Source organism: Chelonia mydas, chromosome 2 (assembly GCF_015237465.2).
Source record: "Chelonia mydas isolate rCheMyd1 chromosome 2, rCheMyd1.pri.v2, whole genome shotgun sequence".
Lineage (NCBI taxonomy): Eukaryota > Metazoa > Chordata > Testudines > Cheloniidae > Chelonia > Chelonia mydas.
In genome coordinates this window covers 93,229,018-93,247,357 of record NC_057850.1, presented here as the reverse complement: position 1 = coordinate 93,247,357, position 18,340 = coordinate 93,229,018, and positions in this window count along the sequence as shown.

Here is an 18,340-nt window from a genome sequence, read left to right as displayed (position 1 = left end):
CTACTCGGCACCGGTAGAATTGGTCCATAGAAAAGAATAAGCAGATAAGAAATTTTCTTTTATGTTCAGGCGCCATTTAAAAGTAAACCACTTTTAAACCATGCTTTTTAATATTTTAACTGCATCATGAATTAAACAGGAGTAATTGTTTTATCAACAGTATCTGCATGTTTTATAACAGCTTGTTTGGAATGTTCTATTAATCAATTTTATAACATGCTTTGTGGTGTAAAATATCATAACTTTGTCTGTAAATCATTTGTATTGTGGAGCAGAAGTAGCCACTCCATAATTAAGAATGAAGGTAGCTTCCTGTTTATGCCTGATTTTTCAAACTGCCCTCTTTGTTAACTTCCCCCAACACACATTGATTTGAGTGGATTTTTTCATGGTGGTCTCAGTTCAGAATAGTTATTTTTACCTGGACAGTTTTGATTTAAAAAGTCAGGATTTTTAAAATTATGGGTCCTGGTTTTTGGAACTGGATGATAAGCTCTCATTATATGTCCAGAAGATGGAGGGCAAAGGTGTCTTAAAACTAGCTCTAAACCCCATTTCTGGTCCTGGGGTTGCCCCAGCATCAGAGCTGTCCCAGCAGAAATTAGACCGGTCCACAGGCTACTCTAAATCAATGCCAGATACCTCCAGTAGCTGTTTCTGCATCTGATGGGATAGGGACGTAGCAGCTGTGCTGTGCCTCCTGCCTGTTATAGATGGGTCGGGGGTGGGGGAAAGGGGGAAGGATATACACACCACCATAGTGACATTATGCCATTGATAGTCCCCTATCCGTGGGGAATCTCCCAGTGGCAAGTTTAAGATAGAATTTGTGGAGCAGTGCATAGAAGCCCTCAAGTATGGATGATTTTGGCCATTAGTGTTTTGGAAATGTATGTGAAGTTCACTTATGACATTTTTCTAACTTTATTTTGCAGATAATGAGCCATATTCTCTTGTGCAAGGTGTCTCCTTTTGTGCCATTCTGGTAGCATAAAAGAGCTGGGTTTCTCTTAAATTTTTTATTTACTCTTTACTGGATTTGTGTTTTGAGCCTCATGGATATTTAGAATACATTTGAGCTGTCTGTTGCCTATATTTATAATCACTCTCCACTTTCCCCTGACTCATGTGAATCCTGTCTTGTTTTGTTGTTGTTGTTGTTTAGAAATGACTTCATTTATTTCTCTCCAGTTCATTAAACTAATCTATTCTCACCATCAAGCTTTAACCTATCTTCCAAATGGGCCTGTCTTAAATCATACAGGCTTGTTTTACTTTAACAGGTTTTGATTTCTAGATTATATTAAATGTAATTATATTGTGATCTCCTGCCCCTGGGTGATTGGTTATTTCCAGTGTGTTTATATTTGTCTTGGTCACTTATTAAGAGCTGGTACCATGGATTATTCTTATGAGGGTCTCTGACAACAACCGGTTATGGAGAAATCATATACTTCATTTTGTTTCTACTGTATACCTGTCAATGGCATTTTTATATGCCTTTGTAATCTCATATTTCATTGTAATGACTCATTACTTAGTGAGCTTCAGTGAAAAGATATATTTCTGAAAAGTGGAAAGTATTCCCTTTGCTATATTAATTTTTAATTTAGAACCAGACTGTAATTTTAAACGCAAGATAGATAATGAGTATATCCCTAGAGAGAGGTATAGAGGAATAGGATATCAAAAGCATCCTGCTGGAAGTGGATAGGTAGCCACTTCAGAGCACTGGTGCAGCTAAGAAAGGTGCACCTCACTAGAGACAAGCCACTGCATTCGATATGAGCTAAAGTTTGGGGATGCACTTGAAAATGGCACAATGACCGTGCACTGCAGCCATCGAGCCTATAGATTACAAAAGGTATGGAATCTTGTGGAACGTTGAGGGTAAGTAGTCTCTCAGCTGATATTGTGCTTGAACTCCTGCCAATTCATCTACCTCTGAATCTCAGGCACCAAGTACCCCTCGGAACTTGCCTTTGAAACACCTTACCAATATTGTTACATACATGCTACTCACTGCTCTGCTGATTGCATTCCACTGTTTTCACAAGGTCCATAGAACAATTCTGAGGCAATTCCTGAAGCATTTTTTTCAGAAGCACCAAGCTCACTTATGGCACTCTATGCAAATATGAATTAACAACCACCAAATAAGTGTTGTTGGTGTGTCTAATCATAGGCACACTAGTAACCCTAATGAAAGGAATCCCTTCCCACTAGGTAATCTAATCTTGACCACTCTGCAGCACGGCCAGACTTTGCACTGCACTCTGTCCCTTTCAAAGAGATAGTTCAGGGTTGGGCGAAGTTTGTCAGTCAAAATGCTAGTCAGTTAATGCTGAACTCAAATGACTGTGCTGATTGGCTGAGAAGTCTCTGCCAAACAATAATATCTGAAATTTATATCAACTGTTGTTATCATTCAAAAAATAGCTTACAAACTATTGACATGCAGAATTCCACTGGGTGAAGGGCAGCAGGCAGTCACTTTTTGTACTGAGTCATCTAGTGGCAGTTTTCACTTTCATCTTTAGTCATATATTTGCCCAGTGAATAGCAAAGATACCAGAGCAATAGCAAACATGAGTCCTATGTCATGGTAATAATTTTTCCATTATGAACATAAACGTCTCTGTTCGACAAATAATCTGCAGCCTTCTTGTAAAGCCCAAGCTCTAGAAGTCTGGTCTGAGCCTTTGGATGTGGGCTAAGGTGGCAAGTTCAAATACATATGAAGCCGTTTTAATTAAATTCAGCTGCTCACTCTGTGCAGCCCTCTATGATTTTTCAGGAACCAAATGTTGCCTTTACAGTTTCACAGGAGTAGTTTGTGTCAAGTGAATCTGCCTGACAGTGGTGTTAGCAATGGCCCTACTGTAGGCAATTAGTTTTCACACTCTTAATTGCAACCAGGTTTTGTCCCTGAATGCAGCTGAACTCTCATTATTACATCATGAAAGAGTATGGGCCATATATTATACAGAGAGAAACCTTTGTCAATGACTAGTTTCACTAAACAACCACCTCAAAGTATCCCCAGGGACTTTACAACGCTACATTAACTATATTAAGTGACCACAGGGCTCTCCGCTGGTCTGCACTTTGTATAATCATTGACACCTGTGCAAAGTGAGCATACCTTGCTTCCATCGGCATGAGTTGAGAATTTTGATGTGGTGACAGTTTACACCCATTTTGTACAGGACTAAATGATTATGCAAGGTACAAGGCAGTGGAAAAGTAGGTACCACCTCCCACTTCACCAGTTCTGGGCAGTCTCTGTTTCCCTCCCAAAAGGATTCAGTGAGCCACTTTGAACCTCTGTGCAGCTGGGATGATAGAGTCAAGAGTTAGCAGTTGCACTCTGCAGTCCTGGGAACTAGCAGGTCTCAGAGTTGGTAAATTAGAGTAGGGCACAGGGGCCCTCTAGCACATCCCTTTCCCCTGGCTATACACCTTGTGGTGGCAGTGGAGGGTGTGGTGTGTCACCCAAGGACTTCCTTTCCTCTGGGGAATCTTAAAAGACCTGGCTAAGATTTAGGAATACATTATACCACGAAGTAGAACAAACCCCAGCCTTAACATGAGTAAGAACCTTCTCCAGTTTATGTACAGGAGCCTCTCCATTTTGGATGGTTCTGTTAAGTTTTTATGCAGGAAAATGCTAACAATTATGTGTCACTTTTTTTTTTTTTTGCTTTTCTATTTCACTAGTGTCTACAGTAACTAGTAGTAACTAGATCATGTTTTACCTACAAATGCATTAACCATGTAGTATTTTTCATCATATGTTTAAGTGATTTTAGAAACAAAGTATTTTTAATTTTCATGTTTTATGAGAATTCCTGTCCTCTCTTCTAGTAACATTCTCAGCCATCCCTAAGGGAGGGGAAAAAATCTCCCTTTAACAGGCCACTGTTTGCCATCTCCTTGAGTGGTCACTGAGTACAGTTTTCAGTGGAGAGATAACATGGGGAGATGTTAGACCTTCTGCTTTATTCTTTGTGTTAGTCAGCTGAGTTGTAAAGCCTAGCTTCTGTGTTCTCTTGGGATAAGTTATTATGCAGAATCAAGGCTAACCTCTACAATACTGATCAATAAAAAATACCATAATACCAAGGCCAATAAATTTAATATTGCAGCACTTAAATCAAAGCAGCATCAAAGTGGTGTCGCATCTTATATTTTTTATGGGAGGAAATAAAAATCTATATGTGTGAACACTTTGATATGTTTTGCTTTAATTGCATTTAAAATTTCATTTATATACTTTTAAGGTAATATTCTCTGTCCTCTCTTTGACATTAACAGTGAGTTTAGTGCCCATTTATAATAAAAGTGTAAAAAAAAATCAGTTTCCATGTTAATTTGGTGCTGCCCTCTTTCAGTGACTAGAAGGGTTTTCTCCAGTGACTTATGATGATTTATGTGTAGTGCTTTTCAGAGAAGAACTACTGTTCACTAGAGACTAAGCTGAGATCAAAAAAACCTCATTTAATTTAGGACTGCAGGTTTCACTTGAGTAAGATTGATGTAGGCCAACATCCACTAGATACCAGCTGAGACCACCAAACCAATTTCTTTTAGAATGCAGTTGGAATGGGAATTGGAACTGTAAAGTATGTCTAATTGCAATAGCTATCCATCCCTTAGAATGTAGTGTGTCCCCACTGAATATGAGAGAGAGTCCACAATGGGGTTACATTTATACATAGAGGCCTGTGCCCAAGCCAACTCTCTTAGCTACACATTGGGGATCTCCAGAGGAAAGGTACAGAAATTGTCCTCCACAAACCATAATAAATCAGATGCTCCTCAGAGGCTACTGCAGTTTATTGGCTTGATTAGACTCTCTCACCTTAGTATGCCTCTTCCAAAGTGGGGAAGACTGAATAATCCATTTAGAGGAAGTCCCTCTAGCCGCTGCCCAGTTTTTAAGTACACCATGTGTGCGGTTGTGCAGGGATCCCCCACAGACAGGAGCTCCATGCTGTGCATGGGTGAGCACCTTTTGTACAGTCCTCTAACACACCTCCTATCCTCTTGTGAGAGAGTTCTATTAGATCTGCTGCCAAAAGGGCCTCTGCACTAGAGCCCTGCAATGAGCCTGGGATCCCAGGGGTCCTACAGGACCCACTGCCACAACAGTGGGAGTGGGTAAAATGTATTTTGTTGTGGGCGGGATGGGGTGCGGGGGGAAGACCGTGGTAATTTGCGGCAAAACGCTAAATCTCTTGTCAGTTTGTCATAAATAGAATTTTAGCAATGTAAAGCTAGTTGTTGGGTTTTTTTTTTAAATAAAGGTTTTAATACTTTAAATTTAAGTGAGCGATAGAAAGAGATTTGATGCCTATTATAACAGGAGTTAAAGTATATTTTTACATGGTTTAAGCAAGATTTGTTTTATTCTTTTAGTGGTAAAAATTGTGCCTGAATTCTGTGTATGTGTATATATTAACCTGGGGGGTGGGTTTTTTTTTTTTTTTGGTAGCTTCTCTCTTGCAGGATTTGTAGGATCTAAGGTTTTTGGAGGTGGAAGCGGGATAAAAATGCAAGAAGCAGGTGGGAATGGGTATTATGGGGCAGTTCCTGTTTTTAAAAAAGGAAAAAAAAAAGTGATCTGGGTAACTGCAGGCCTGTTAGTTTGACATCTGTAGTATGCAACGTCTTGGAAAAAAATTTGAAGGAGAAGCTAGTTAAGGACATTGAGGGCAATGGTAATTGGGACAAAATACAACATGGTTTTACAAAAGGTAGATCGTGCCAAACCAAACTGATCTCCTTCTTTGAGAAGGTAACAGATTTTTTAGACAAAGGAAACGCAGTGGATCTAATTGACCTTGATTTCATTAAGGCGTTTGATACCATGCCACATGGGGAATTATTAGCTAAATTGGAAAAGATAGGGATCAATATGAAAATTAAAAGGTGGATAAAGAACTAGTTAAAGGGGAGACTACAACGGGTTACACTTAAAGGTGAACTGTCAGGCTGGAGGGAGGTTACTAGGGGAGTTCCTCAGGGATCGGTTTGGGACCAATCTTATTTAATCTTTTTATTACTGACCTTGGCACAAAAAATGGGAATGTGCTAATAAAGTTTGCGGATGACACAAAGCTGGGAGGTATTGCCAATGCAGAGAAGGACCAGGATATCATACAGGAAGATCTGGATGACCTTGTAAACTGGAGTAAAAGTAATAGGATGAAATTTAATAGTGAAAAGTGCAAGGTCATGCATTTAGGGATTAATAACAAGAATTTTTGTTATAAACTGGGGATGCATCACTTGGAAGTAATGGAGGAGGAGAAGGACCTAGGAGTATTGGTTGATCACAGGATGACTATGAGCCGCCAATGTGATATGGCTGTGAAAAAAGCTAATGTGGTCTTGGGATGCATCAGGTGAGGTATTTCCAGTAGAGATAAGTAGGTGTTAGTACCGTTATACTAGGCACTGGTGAGAACTCATCTGGAATATTGTGTGCAGTTCTGGTCTCCCATGTTTAAGAAGGATGAATTCAAACTGGAACAGGTACAGAGAAGTGCTACTAGGATGATCCAAGGAATGGAAAACCTGTCTTATGAAAGGAGACTCAAAGAGCTTGGCTTCTTTAGCCTAACCAAAAGAAGGCTGAGAGGAGATGTGATTTGCTATCTATAAATATATCAGAGGGATAAATACCATGGAGGGAGATGAATTATTTAAGCTCAGTACCAATGTGGACACAAACACAAATGGATATAAACTGGCCACCAGGAAGTTTAGACTTGAAATTAGACAAAGGTTTCTAACTATCAGAGGAGTGAAGTTCTGGAACAGCCTTCCAAGGAAAGCAGTGGGGGCAAAAGACATATCTGGCTTCAAGACTAAGCTTGATAAGTTTATGGAGGGGATGATATGATGGGATAGTCTAATTTTGGCAATTAATTGATCTTCAACTATTGGTGGTAGATATGCCCAATGGCCTGAGAAGGGATGTTAGATGGGGTGGGATCTGAGTTACTACAGAGAATTCTTTCCTGGGTGTCTGGCTGATGAGTCTTTCCCACATGCTCAGGGTTTAGCTGATCGCCATATTTAGGCTTGGGAAGGAATTTTCCTCCAGGGCAGATTGGCAGGGGCCCAGGTTTTTTTTTTTTTTCTGCCTTCCTCTGCAGAATGGGGCACGAGTCACTTGCTGGAGGATTCTCTGCACCCTGAAGTCTTTAAACCACGATTTGAGGACTTCAATAGCTCAGACATAGGTTGGGGCTTGTTACAAGAGTAGGTGGGTGAGATTCTGTGGCCTGTGTTGTGCAGAAGGTCAAGCTAGACTATCATAATGGTCCCTTCTGACCTTAAAGTCTATGATTCTAGCACAGGAGTGGGATTTAAAAAATAGTCCAGGGCAGGGCTCTGCACCCACAGAGAAAGAGGAAGTAAGCGTCTCCCATAAAATGCATGCTTGTCGCCTATGTATGTAGAAATAGATGTAGTACAGTTATATATTCTGCATATTTTCCAGAGTGAAAAACTGTCATGACTTTATTAGGAAACAGATAAACATCTTAGCCTGCAGCTTGCTGTACAAATCACTAGATGTGCTTTAAATTACCCTCTATCTCAATAAAATCATTTCTCTAGCTGCTACCTCTGATCTCTAATGCTGTAACAAATGCAAAATAATAAAGTATCAAATTAATATGGAGAATTTCAAGGCACACCAGGCTAAGTGATATTGCAAATATTTTGAGACGTTTGGAGACATAAATCCTAGCTTGATTCACAGCAGGATGTTGATGAAGAAACAAGAATATTATTTCTTGTTGGAATAAATTGTACTATTCTGTTAAATAGAAGTACACATTTCCATAAAATCTATAAGCTTTGTTTTGAATTCACATAAAAAAATATCAGGGGGACATCATCAGTTCTGCAAATACACAACACAGAACTGGAGTGATGGAAATTGTTTCTGATGCCAAAGATCAGAAATGCTGAAAATTCAGAATTGCACAGTTTAGTTCAATTAACATATAATGAAAAGGTCTTTGTTCCTGATAAGAAATAAAGTACAAAAGATTTGCTTCAACTTTTTTTTAAGATTTACAAAGTAAAAACAAATGTCCAATTCTTCTTTGAGTCACATTTAAGCATGTTATCTCTGTACATTTAAACTAAATGCATCCAACTCCAGAAGATAGCTGGGAGCGATCTGCATTTACCCAAAGGCCATCTTATATTTCTCTGGTTGTGTAAAAAGGCAATGAATGGTAATAAATTAGTTGTGTGTGTGCATTCCCACCCAAGGCCCCTTACCATTGTTGGAACACTGTAAAGGGGCTTTGCCATAAATGAATTGCAAGCCCATCTGTTCCCACTTTTTTTTTTTAAATCCTTTTAAGGTGTATAAAGACTGAAAAATCCAGGTTTCCCAGGATAGAGAGCATGATAATTTTTATTAACAACCTAAGCACTTAACTCTGCCTAAGACTACTCAGGCTTCTTCAAACATCTTCGGACAGATTTTCAAAGGTAGCTAGGTACCTATTTTAAACAAATTAGGCTGCAAATAGGCATCTGGCCCCAAATCCTCCGAGGCCTCTAACTTCCAGATGCCTACTGGGGTTTTCAAAAGTACCTAAACGGGCAAGGTGCCTAACTCCCATTGGCCCTATCTGTACACACCTCAATCCTTTCAAAATCTGGCCTCTAGTTCCACACTTGTTTGTGGTAAGACTTTGAATGTATCATTATTATAATTGTTCTCCTATTAGTAAGTCGTTACCTGTCTAAACATTCCCCATTTTCAGCTACTCTTATTCCTCTAAAACAACACTGACCAACTTTGAAACAACTTAAAACTGATGAATAGTGTTTCAAATACTTTGCAATATCACTTCAAGTTTATTTTGGTCCTGTATTTATCTGGCTAGTTTTTCCAGGGCTTGCCTGCTAACATGTCTCATTTTGGGCTGATTATGTTGTGAGTTCATCCAGGTGCTATTAGTGTCTCCGTGGTACAGCATGTACAGCAACATTTTCAGAAGTGTTCTTTAATTTCAACTTTTGAGAATGTTGCTTTGGGCAATGCTGATGTCTGTGATGATCCTGCGGCCCTAGATACAAATTCTCTCATTCCTCTCTCTGTCTGACTTGACAAATAGAGTTTTTACCTTTTTCCACCTGTATGAACATGTATGTGAGATGACTTGGGTATAGCAAGCAATTCTTAATGATTGCTCCATTGCTTTTAACTGTCCGGTTACAGAATATCTGACCATGGCACTGCTGTGGGGGTAATGAGTCTTACTGCCTTCCACATATAGTGGTTTCTTCTGAGATTGAATGGAATGCCCAGCTGTCAATCTGGACAGTGGTTGTGTACATTTTTCTGTAATAAAATCTTTTTTTTCCCCTCCTTTTCCCTGTTTTTTTTTTTCTTGTCAGGACTTCAGTCTGCTGGGTCTCTAGGTGGCATCACTAGCCTCCATGCCATGATAGCATTCTGAATCCTCCGCCCTGACCAACAGCCTTAGCACCCAAGTCCTGTGGACCTACTGCAGCGAGGCTCCTAAATGCTGGACAAACAGCATTCTCATTAAATACCTGGATTATATAAAGACCCCAACGGGAAGAGGAAGCTGTCTGAGCAGTAGACCATTGCCTTTTAGACTACCTTGCCTTATTACCTTTGCATAAACTAACCTTGCTGCCCTGTTGCCTTGTCAGACCCTCCTTTGTTGCACTGCGTCACCTCACCTTCCTAATTTGCTGACCAGCCCCTTGGATTTGATTTTCCAGCTACTGACCCCTGTGAGAAGTCAAAGCATTGCCCAAGACTGCCTCTGATACTGATTAACCTCCCAACACAAGAAGTAGGAGTCACTAAATGAAATTAATAGGCAGCAGGTTTAAAACAAACAAAAGGAAATACTACTTCACACAACGCACAGTCAACTGGTAGAACTCTTTGCCAGAGGATGTTGTGAAGGTCAAGACTATAACAGGGTTCAAAAAAGAACTAGATAAGTTCATGGAGGATAAGTCCATCAATGGCTATTAGCCAGGATGGGCAGGGTTGATGTCCCTATCTTATGTTTGCCAGAAGCTGGGAGTGGGCAACATATCACTTGATGATTACCTGTTCTGTTCATTCCCTCTGATATACCTGGCACTGGTCACTGTCGGAAAACAGGATACCGGGTTAGATGGAGCTTTGGTCTGACCCAGTAGGACCGTTCTTATCTACTCGACCACCTGCATACTCTTGACCATTATTCTGGACTGCCACCAGCCTGCTTTGGCCATGAGGTGTTACATTTCTTTACTTGCATGCGTGGAATGTGATGTCACTGTCTAACCATTGAATTGCTTTCAATAGGTTGAGTTTTGTAAATGATGGGAGATGCTAGCATATGCTGTCACTCTGCAAAACAAGCTGGTTTTTAAAAGTAAGTGTTTATTTTGGTTTTGGAATTAAGCAGTATCACTTCAACAAATAGCAAATTAAGATTGCCTAGTTGTCTCAGGTAGCTAATAACTTTCCAAGATGACCACTGTAGCTTACCCTCCACATATATTTCTGTAGAACCTCTTTACATTGTGCATTTGATTGGTTTTAATTTTATCTGAATTAACAATTAAGCCATCTTTTTCTCATCTTCTGTCAAATACAAATAATTTCTTTGATGATCAGGTGTCACTTTAAGTTCTGTGTAATGTCTTTTTCTTGTCTTCTCTGTAAAACTGTACTAAGTTATTCATTTTAGTGGTTAAGGTCCTTTTGCTCAAAGTCAATCATCATCCATTATAAAATTCATCTTGTAATCCCTCAAAGATCTGTGAAATAGTTATTTGAAATACCTCGGGAGAAGAACAGAAGTTTAAATATATAACATCCAAAAGATATTGGATGTTCAGGATGAGCTGTACCTTTGATTCCTCACTCGGTCTCTCCATTAGCATGCCATCCATATAACAGTGTACTGAGGGTAATACCGTAATTCACCCCACACTCAGACTATGTCTCCAGGTTATAGCATCCCCTTTTCCCCCAACAATATTTACTCAGAAGATCCAACGGGTTTTTGGTTCCTGGTATAGACTTTCCTTCACAACTGTGATCAGTAGGTAAATGCAGTGGCTCAACACAGCTTCTTTGAAACAAGGTATTATTTATTCAAACAAAGGAAAAAGGGATTAAAACAACAAAAGGCCTAGACACATTGTTTTACCTAACAGCTGAGGTAGGTCTAACTTACCCCCTGCAAACCAACATCTGGGAGTGGAAGTGCAGTGTATCCCCAGCAGTCACTGTCTCCTTCTGACCACTTCTCAGCATTAGGGCTGAAGCTTTGAACTCCTGTGAAGCTCTTTGTTTCATTTTTCCCACCCGAAGAGCCCCTGAGGTCTCAAGCTGAGACCTTCCACCATTCCTGTGAGTGAACCAGAGTGTTGATTACCCACTGGACAAAGTAGTCATCAGGGGAATTAACTCTTATTAATTGAGTTAGTCATTGTCTAGCCTTCATGGCTGAGCGACAAAATCACCTAGGACTGAGTGATCCATATATCTGGTCATGCTACGATAATCAAACAAATTGTTATGAATGTTGTCTCTCTCTCTAACATAGATATCTTCCACTCTTTTCACAGATGCATTTTAAAGTCACTTTACCCAAGAGCCTGATTCAATTAACTGCACTTGCCAGAATGCACCTAAATCCAAGAATTTTTGCTTCTGTTCTGAGATTTCCGTGGCCACTCCTTCAGCAGTTTTAATCAGCTGATGTTAAAAAAAACAACGTGAATGCATGAGGCTGGGTTGTCTTTGCTGCAGCCTCTTTCTCCGCATCCCTTTATTGAATATGCAAAATTCCATTCTTCAAAACTCTAACTTTCAACAAACCCACCCCAAGACACGCTCACACTAGAGAAACAGCCTACGCTCTCTCACCACCTCCTGGGCTTTAGAAGAGGCCTCTTGTTTAAAGCTCTCTCTTAATCCTCCTTTGAGTTGGGGGAGAGGTTGATCTAGGTAGGTGGAAAAGCAGCTCTGGCTCCTGGCTCAAAATTATACACAGGATAAAGCACCCCTCTTGTTCTGTATTAATAATAAATAGTTGAGACCTAGGCAGTTCACTTTGAAAATTATACTGAATAATTTTATCATGTGTGTAATAAAAAAAATCCATTACAAAATTGGTTGTCAGTTTTCAAAGTAAATTCTACAGGCATTTAACTTATGTAAGAACTAAACACATTTAATTTAATAACCGTAACCTCTTCTAAAATATCTAATATATCTAATATTTGCATGGTGCTTTTCAGCCGTAGCTCTCAAACTCATTAAAGTCTATTAAGTTCTTTATTTTTCCTGTGAGGTAGGGAAATATCCCCATTTTACAGATGGGGAATTGAGGCACTGACCCTTTTCTGTCTAAGTATTTATTTGCTCCTCATCACCATAGTGCCTTACTGTGTCCATAACGATTACAGATTTTCTGCAGAATGCTCAGAAATTTGTGGAGAGGTATGGGAAGTAAAATATTACTAGAATCAGATAAGCTTGGTTACAGTATTAACTGAATGATCTGATTACATGATGGACATAGAATCTTCAAAATATCTGTGACGATGTTCATTCAGATGTCTATTCATATTACATTTTCCTTTCTGAGTAAAAGCATGATTTTGATTTAATCTGATTATAACATTATTCTAAATACCATTTACAACTGACATTATACAATTGGATTTTCATAGAGCAATCGAATATAGAAAAATATCCAACCTGGCTGCCTAAAGAATAGTCTCTCTTCTTCCTTGTCCCCAAATTCAACTCTGGGAACTGCCTCCTGTTTGTTCCTACAGTGTTCAGGAAAACAAGACTTTAAGTACATTCTCTGTAAATAAAGACCTAACTGGTATTATCCATTTTTTTTTTTTTAGTGGAAACAACTCATCAAAACACCAAATATTGGCTAACCACCGAGGCAAAGAGTTTATAGTGATGAGTGCCATTGAAAAGCCCGTGAGGAAATTAATCATTCTGCATTCTGTTCTGGATCTGGATGATGCATAGTAATTAATGCAGGCCATACATTGAATAATGAGGATTGAAAAAGGCTATTCATCCCGTGAACTCTATGCATGCTGTGCAGTAAATGAATGCTGTTGCAAAAAGTAATATATTGTCAGGTAATTAAAGAATGCATCAGAATGCATATGCACTGTGGATCTGTATTAAGGGTGTACAGGCAACCTTAACTTCATCATCTGTTAATTTTTTGAGTGCTTGACTTTGCAACTTTTTAATGTTCTTTTAATATAGAGGGTTTATGAATGTAATTAGAAAGAGATAGTGACAGGTTAGATATATTCAGTTATGTTGTTAGTTGTTTGAACACATTACTTGCATTTACCAAGAGTAAAATTCAGTAAATTCTTAACTCATTAGATGACAGTTAGTGCTATAGCAAGGCTGTCCCAAACCTATGTATAGTTTAAAAAAGGATAAACTGAGGAATTGAGATTCTCTGATGCAGTATAAATGTTTTATGTTTCAGTATTTTTAGAGATTGCTTTTCACAAAATAGGGATGAAATATACTTCAAAAGGATTTTACATACCACTTCTTAAAGGTGTGGGTTTTTTTTTTTTTTTGTTTTTTCTTTGTTTTTTTTTTTTTTTTTTACAATAATGCACTTTGTGGACAAAAAGCCTGATAAAGTAGTTATGAGAGGAAAATTGTGTATAACAATGACAGTTTCTAGTGGAAATATTGCCTTTGTATGGAAATATAATAATATTTGTTGCAATATATCTGAGAAACAGAACTACATTAATTTAATGTTAGTTTTTTACCCTAGCATGTGCATAGTTTTGCTGTCCACCTATAGCTTATTTTTGCAGTCTTAATATGAAAATTAAATTCCTTTAATCTGTGTTTCCAGCAACTTTTCTTTACTATACTTTGATTTAAAAGGAACTTTATGTGATTGTGTTTTAAGGTACCATACTCAGTCAAAGAGTTTAGTTACCCTCGTTTTGCATATTTCACACTATTCCATCTGTCTCTTAGATTTGGTAGAAATAAATGTCTAATCTTTACATTGTAATTTAGTTGAAAATTCACATCTTTTCTCCCTAGCAGAATTGCTGTATCCTGGTGAAGAGATATCAGGACGTTGTATATTTATCTTCTATGGGAATATAGGGGGCCAGATTTTGATTGTCTCTTGCACAGGTGTACAACGGGAGGAGAAAAAAGAGGAAACAGTGATTGTACTAACATCTCCTAAAAGGGTGACAACAGAGGGAGGAGACAAGTCCATTAACCAAACCCAATGCCCCATCTGAATGGGCATGTGGAGCTGATTGGGTACAATGACCATATGTCTACACTTTGAACTGAAGTTGTACATTGCAGCTTGAGTAGACATACCTGTGCTAGCTCTCACTGAACTACTGTGCTAAAAATAGAATGTAGTTGTGGTGGTTTGAGCAGTGGGTGGGACTACCCGCCCTATGTACCTGTTGGAGATGCTAGGTATATACTTGGGTGGCTATCCCATCCTGCTGCTTGCATCTCCCTGGCTACGCTCTGTTTTATTGCACTAACTTGGTCAGAGCTAGCATAGGTATGTCTCCTCGATTTGAAATTTACACCTCTGGCTAGATGTGTAGACATACCCTAAGGGGGAACTGACATTTTTAAAAGATGGTGGAACCGTGCTCCAGGGCACATGGGAACAGACCCAAGTCTCTTTCATAGTGCTACACTGCCTGTCAGAAGGAACTTGCTAAATTATGTACACTTAAAATTTATTTACCCTTAAAATTGTGGGTGCCATTGCCAGCATACATTAACTATCTCTCCATCACCTGAGATAATATTGATGGATAATGAATTATATTTTAATTTCATTTTAAATTGAAGCAAACACTTCATTAATAAAAATGTATGTTATAACTTTTAAAAAATACATACTTTGTATTTGGATACTGTTTGGCATATGGAGTTTTTTTTAATGGTAATTCTTTTAAACAAAAATAGAGGTTCTTTCCATGAATACAAATTGATTTTTTTTTGACATATCTAATTTATAGCAGTTCAGGTATAAAGACATGGAATTTGAATGTCTCTTTCTTCCTTCTCTTGAATCTACATAAAGATTAATCTCCCAGATAAATAATGCTGAGTTATCAATCATTTATGCTTCTAAATGTCAAAGGCAAAGAACACCCCATGCAGTAAGATTAAACTCTTTGGTTGTAAAGAAAGAAGTATTTATCTCTCAAAGAAAGGAGGAAAAACACTTTAATCAGATTTACTATAAAAATGCCGGGGGGAGGAAATTTCCCAAGACAATAAAACCTGTGCTGTTATGGTAATATACGTGCGTGTGTGTGTGTGTGTGTATTTAATATACATATGTGTGTGTGTATATTTAATAAGACATAAATATATAGTTCAGCTATAGTCATGGCATTAGACAATGGGAGAACTCATAATGCTGCTGCAGAAGGTAGGGGGGCTATGAAGAAAGATGCTTTACCTGGTCTCTCTGTGCCAGTAATGTGGCAGGGGGAACATGGGTAAAGATAGGACCGACACCAAAGGATTAACCATTGCAAGGATGCTTCAGCTATTTGCATTTTCCTACACCTTGGACACACTCAAAGAAATTGAAAACTTTCCCTCCTCCCTTCTTGTGCTCTCTTGTGTCAAAGTAACACTGTCGATGTGGCTTTTAATGTGAACAAAAAAAAAGCTTTCAGACACTTGGCCGTTCCCTGTTTGCCAGAAGATGAGTTCAGAGCAGAGTGGGATTTTTAACTGAATTCTGTATAGATCTGACATGAGAAGAATGAATCTAAACTGAACAGTTGTCTGTTCCATTGCCACAGAGAAAATATTCTTATTTGTCTTGGGGTTTTCTCTGTTTATCATAGAAACTGTTTTAACTTCTCCAACCTCTTCCTATACCTACTCAGACTAGTTGGAATAAATCCCCCTACCAGCAGATGGAAATGAGAGAATGTGAGAAAACCAGGCTTTGGGGATGCTATTGCCCTTAAAAGAGGTGGTTGATTGCCTGACCAAGATCAGTTGCTTCCCTATATCCAGGAGCAGAAGTCAAATCTGTCCTCTTGTAGACCCGTAGTACCTTTATCTGGAGCTAAATACTGTCATAGTTATTTCTTTTGGAGCCATGAATGAGGCCTTCCAGAGACTCTTGTCTTTTAAAAACTACCCTCCTTGGATCAGCTGTAGCTACAAGCCTGTTTATGCAGGGCCTGGGATAAAAGTGAAGATCCAGATTTGAACTTCTTTGACGTTCATACATCTTTGTATATGAGTTTTTGATTGGAGGTCATCTCTAATAGACATGCATTTCTTTTCCTCAAGAAAAAGTAGTAATTTATGTTATATTCCTGATTTACTTCCCAACATGGAGACTCCCTTCTACTTGCATTCTTTCCTTTTGTTCTGATTGGTCCTACAAAGGAAGAAAGAATGAAACTTTGACTTTTGATATGCAACACTTCTAACTTAAAAGAACTGTAGAGGGTTGAAATTGATTGTTGGCTTTTGAGAAATTGCTTTGACAGTAAAATCTCTTAACCTGCAGTGTCCTCTGGGTTGTATTTTATGTTAATTTTTCACTTCATACTCCATATAATAAACTTGCTATTTTTTTTCCTATCTGTCACTCACCAACTGGTATTTTCCTTCAGCAAAAAAGATGTGCCTGTATTGCCAAACGATATCTTCATTTTACTGGTATATTTGCTAATGCCAAACACATGAGATTTATTTGCTTTTGATTCTTTGACTCCATAGCAGATGGGATGGGGAGAGAATGTCATTGATTATAAAACGAGAACTGGTTTTTAAGGCTTCTGTTGAATGCATGAGCCAAATAGTTAAAGCTGCAAGTCCACACCTCTCTATCTGAAGACCAAATTTACTGTGATTAAATATGCTAAGTAGAAAATGCACACATCACTGACTACCTATTTGCATTCAGATGCCCTAAATTGCAAGTATAGTTGGGGCAACTGAACGTGGAAAATGAAGGTACAGATGTATGTGCATTTGTTTTCAAAAGAAACTAATTTAGTTAATTTTTATAACAATATTAAACTGCTTTTCAGTTGCTGAGCTGGAAGAAACATACCATAATCTATTCTTGTGGATAGGATTGCTGTACAGTCAATGCAGTTTTGAAGACAATTAAAATGGTCAAGTATGAATAAGTCTAACCAATTAGCAAAAGAATCATCTGATGACAGAATCATCAAAAACAAGTCTTAACCCTGATATTCTCTGCTAAATGAAAACTGCTTCAATATTATGTTAATTGAAGGGTTTTGCTGAATAGATTTCCTGTAATTGCAAGCTGTTACGGGGATGGGGCAGCTTTGACTAACTAATTCCCGTTTCAGATGTTCCAGCAGGCTCTTGTACAGCACAACTAGTCGGGTCATAAATTAAACTGAGATATTTTATGATACTCTGCTACAAATGGCTTTGGATACATACCTAGGCCCACAATTCATTTCAAACTGCAGTCATGGATATATACTAAAACCTGGCCTATGGCTCAATGAGTTCAGATTTTGATCTGTTACAGTGGGGTAAGACTATTGCCAGTGCAGTCTGGAGTTACTCCAGATTTTGAATGTAACTGCACACAATGGGATTAATCATGATAAAACTTTAAAATGCGTCAATTGTGGAAAATATACCATATATATTTACTTACATGCTACACCGCATCATTGTCCTAGGATTTGGCCACTTGTTTCAGCAGTGGTGGAGAGATAGCTAGCAGAATGAATGATAGCACACTGTAACAAGACAATGGGATCACATATACAGTTAATACTAGATTTAGGTCTATTAGAGGCTTCCAAGGTACAGCCTATATTTAAAATGGGTAATGTTGCTATGTCCAGTCACCAGTTCAAAAAAGCACCCATGAACAGGAAAGTGCTTACATCTCACTGAAGGGGCCGGTGAAGGATCCCAAACTGCCATCCATACGTTTGTAAGTAGGGAAGTTTCAAACTGGCTAACATTGTGGACTATAGACTTGATTTTCATATTTAATTCAATAGAAGTCATTGTAATCACTAAGTTGCAGCTTTTTCCTGAAATTCCAGTCAGCTACACACGAATGCCTCAAAGCTAAGGGCCTTATCACAGAATTTAGGATCAGCTTGCCATAGAGAGCAAGGGGCTACACTGTACTAAAACTCATATTAGTGTTTTGTGGAACTATAATATTTAAATATTGTGACGTTTTGGGCATCACCCAGACCACTAAGGGGTTGTCTC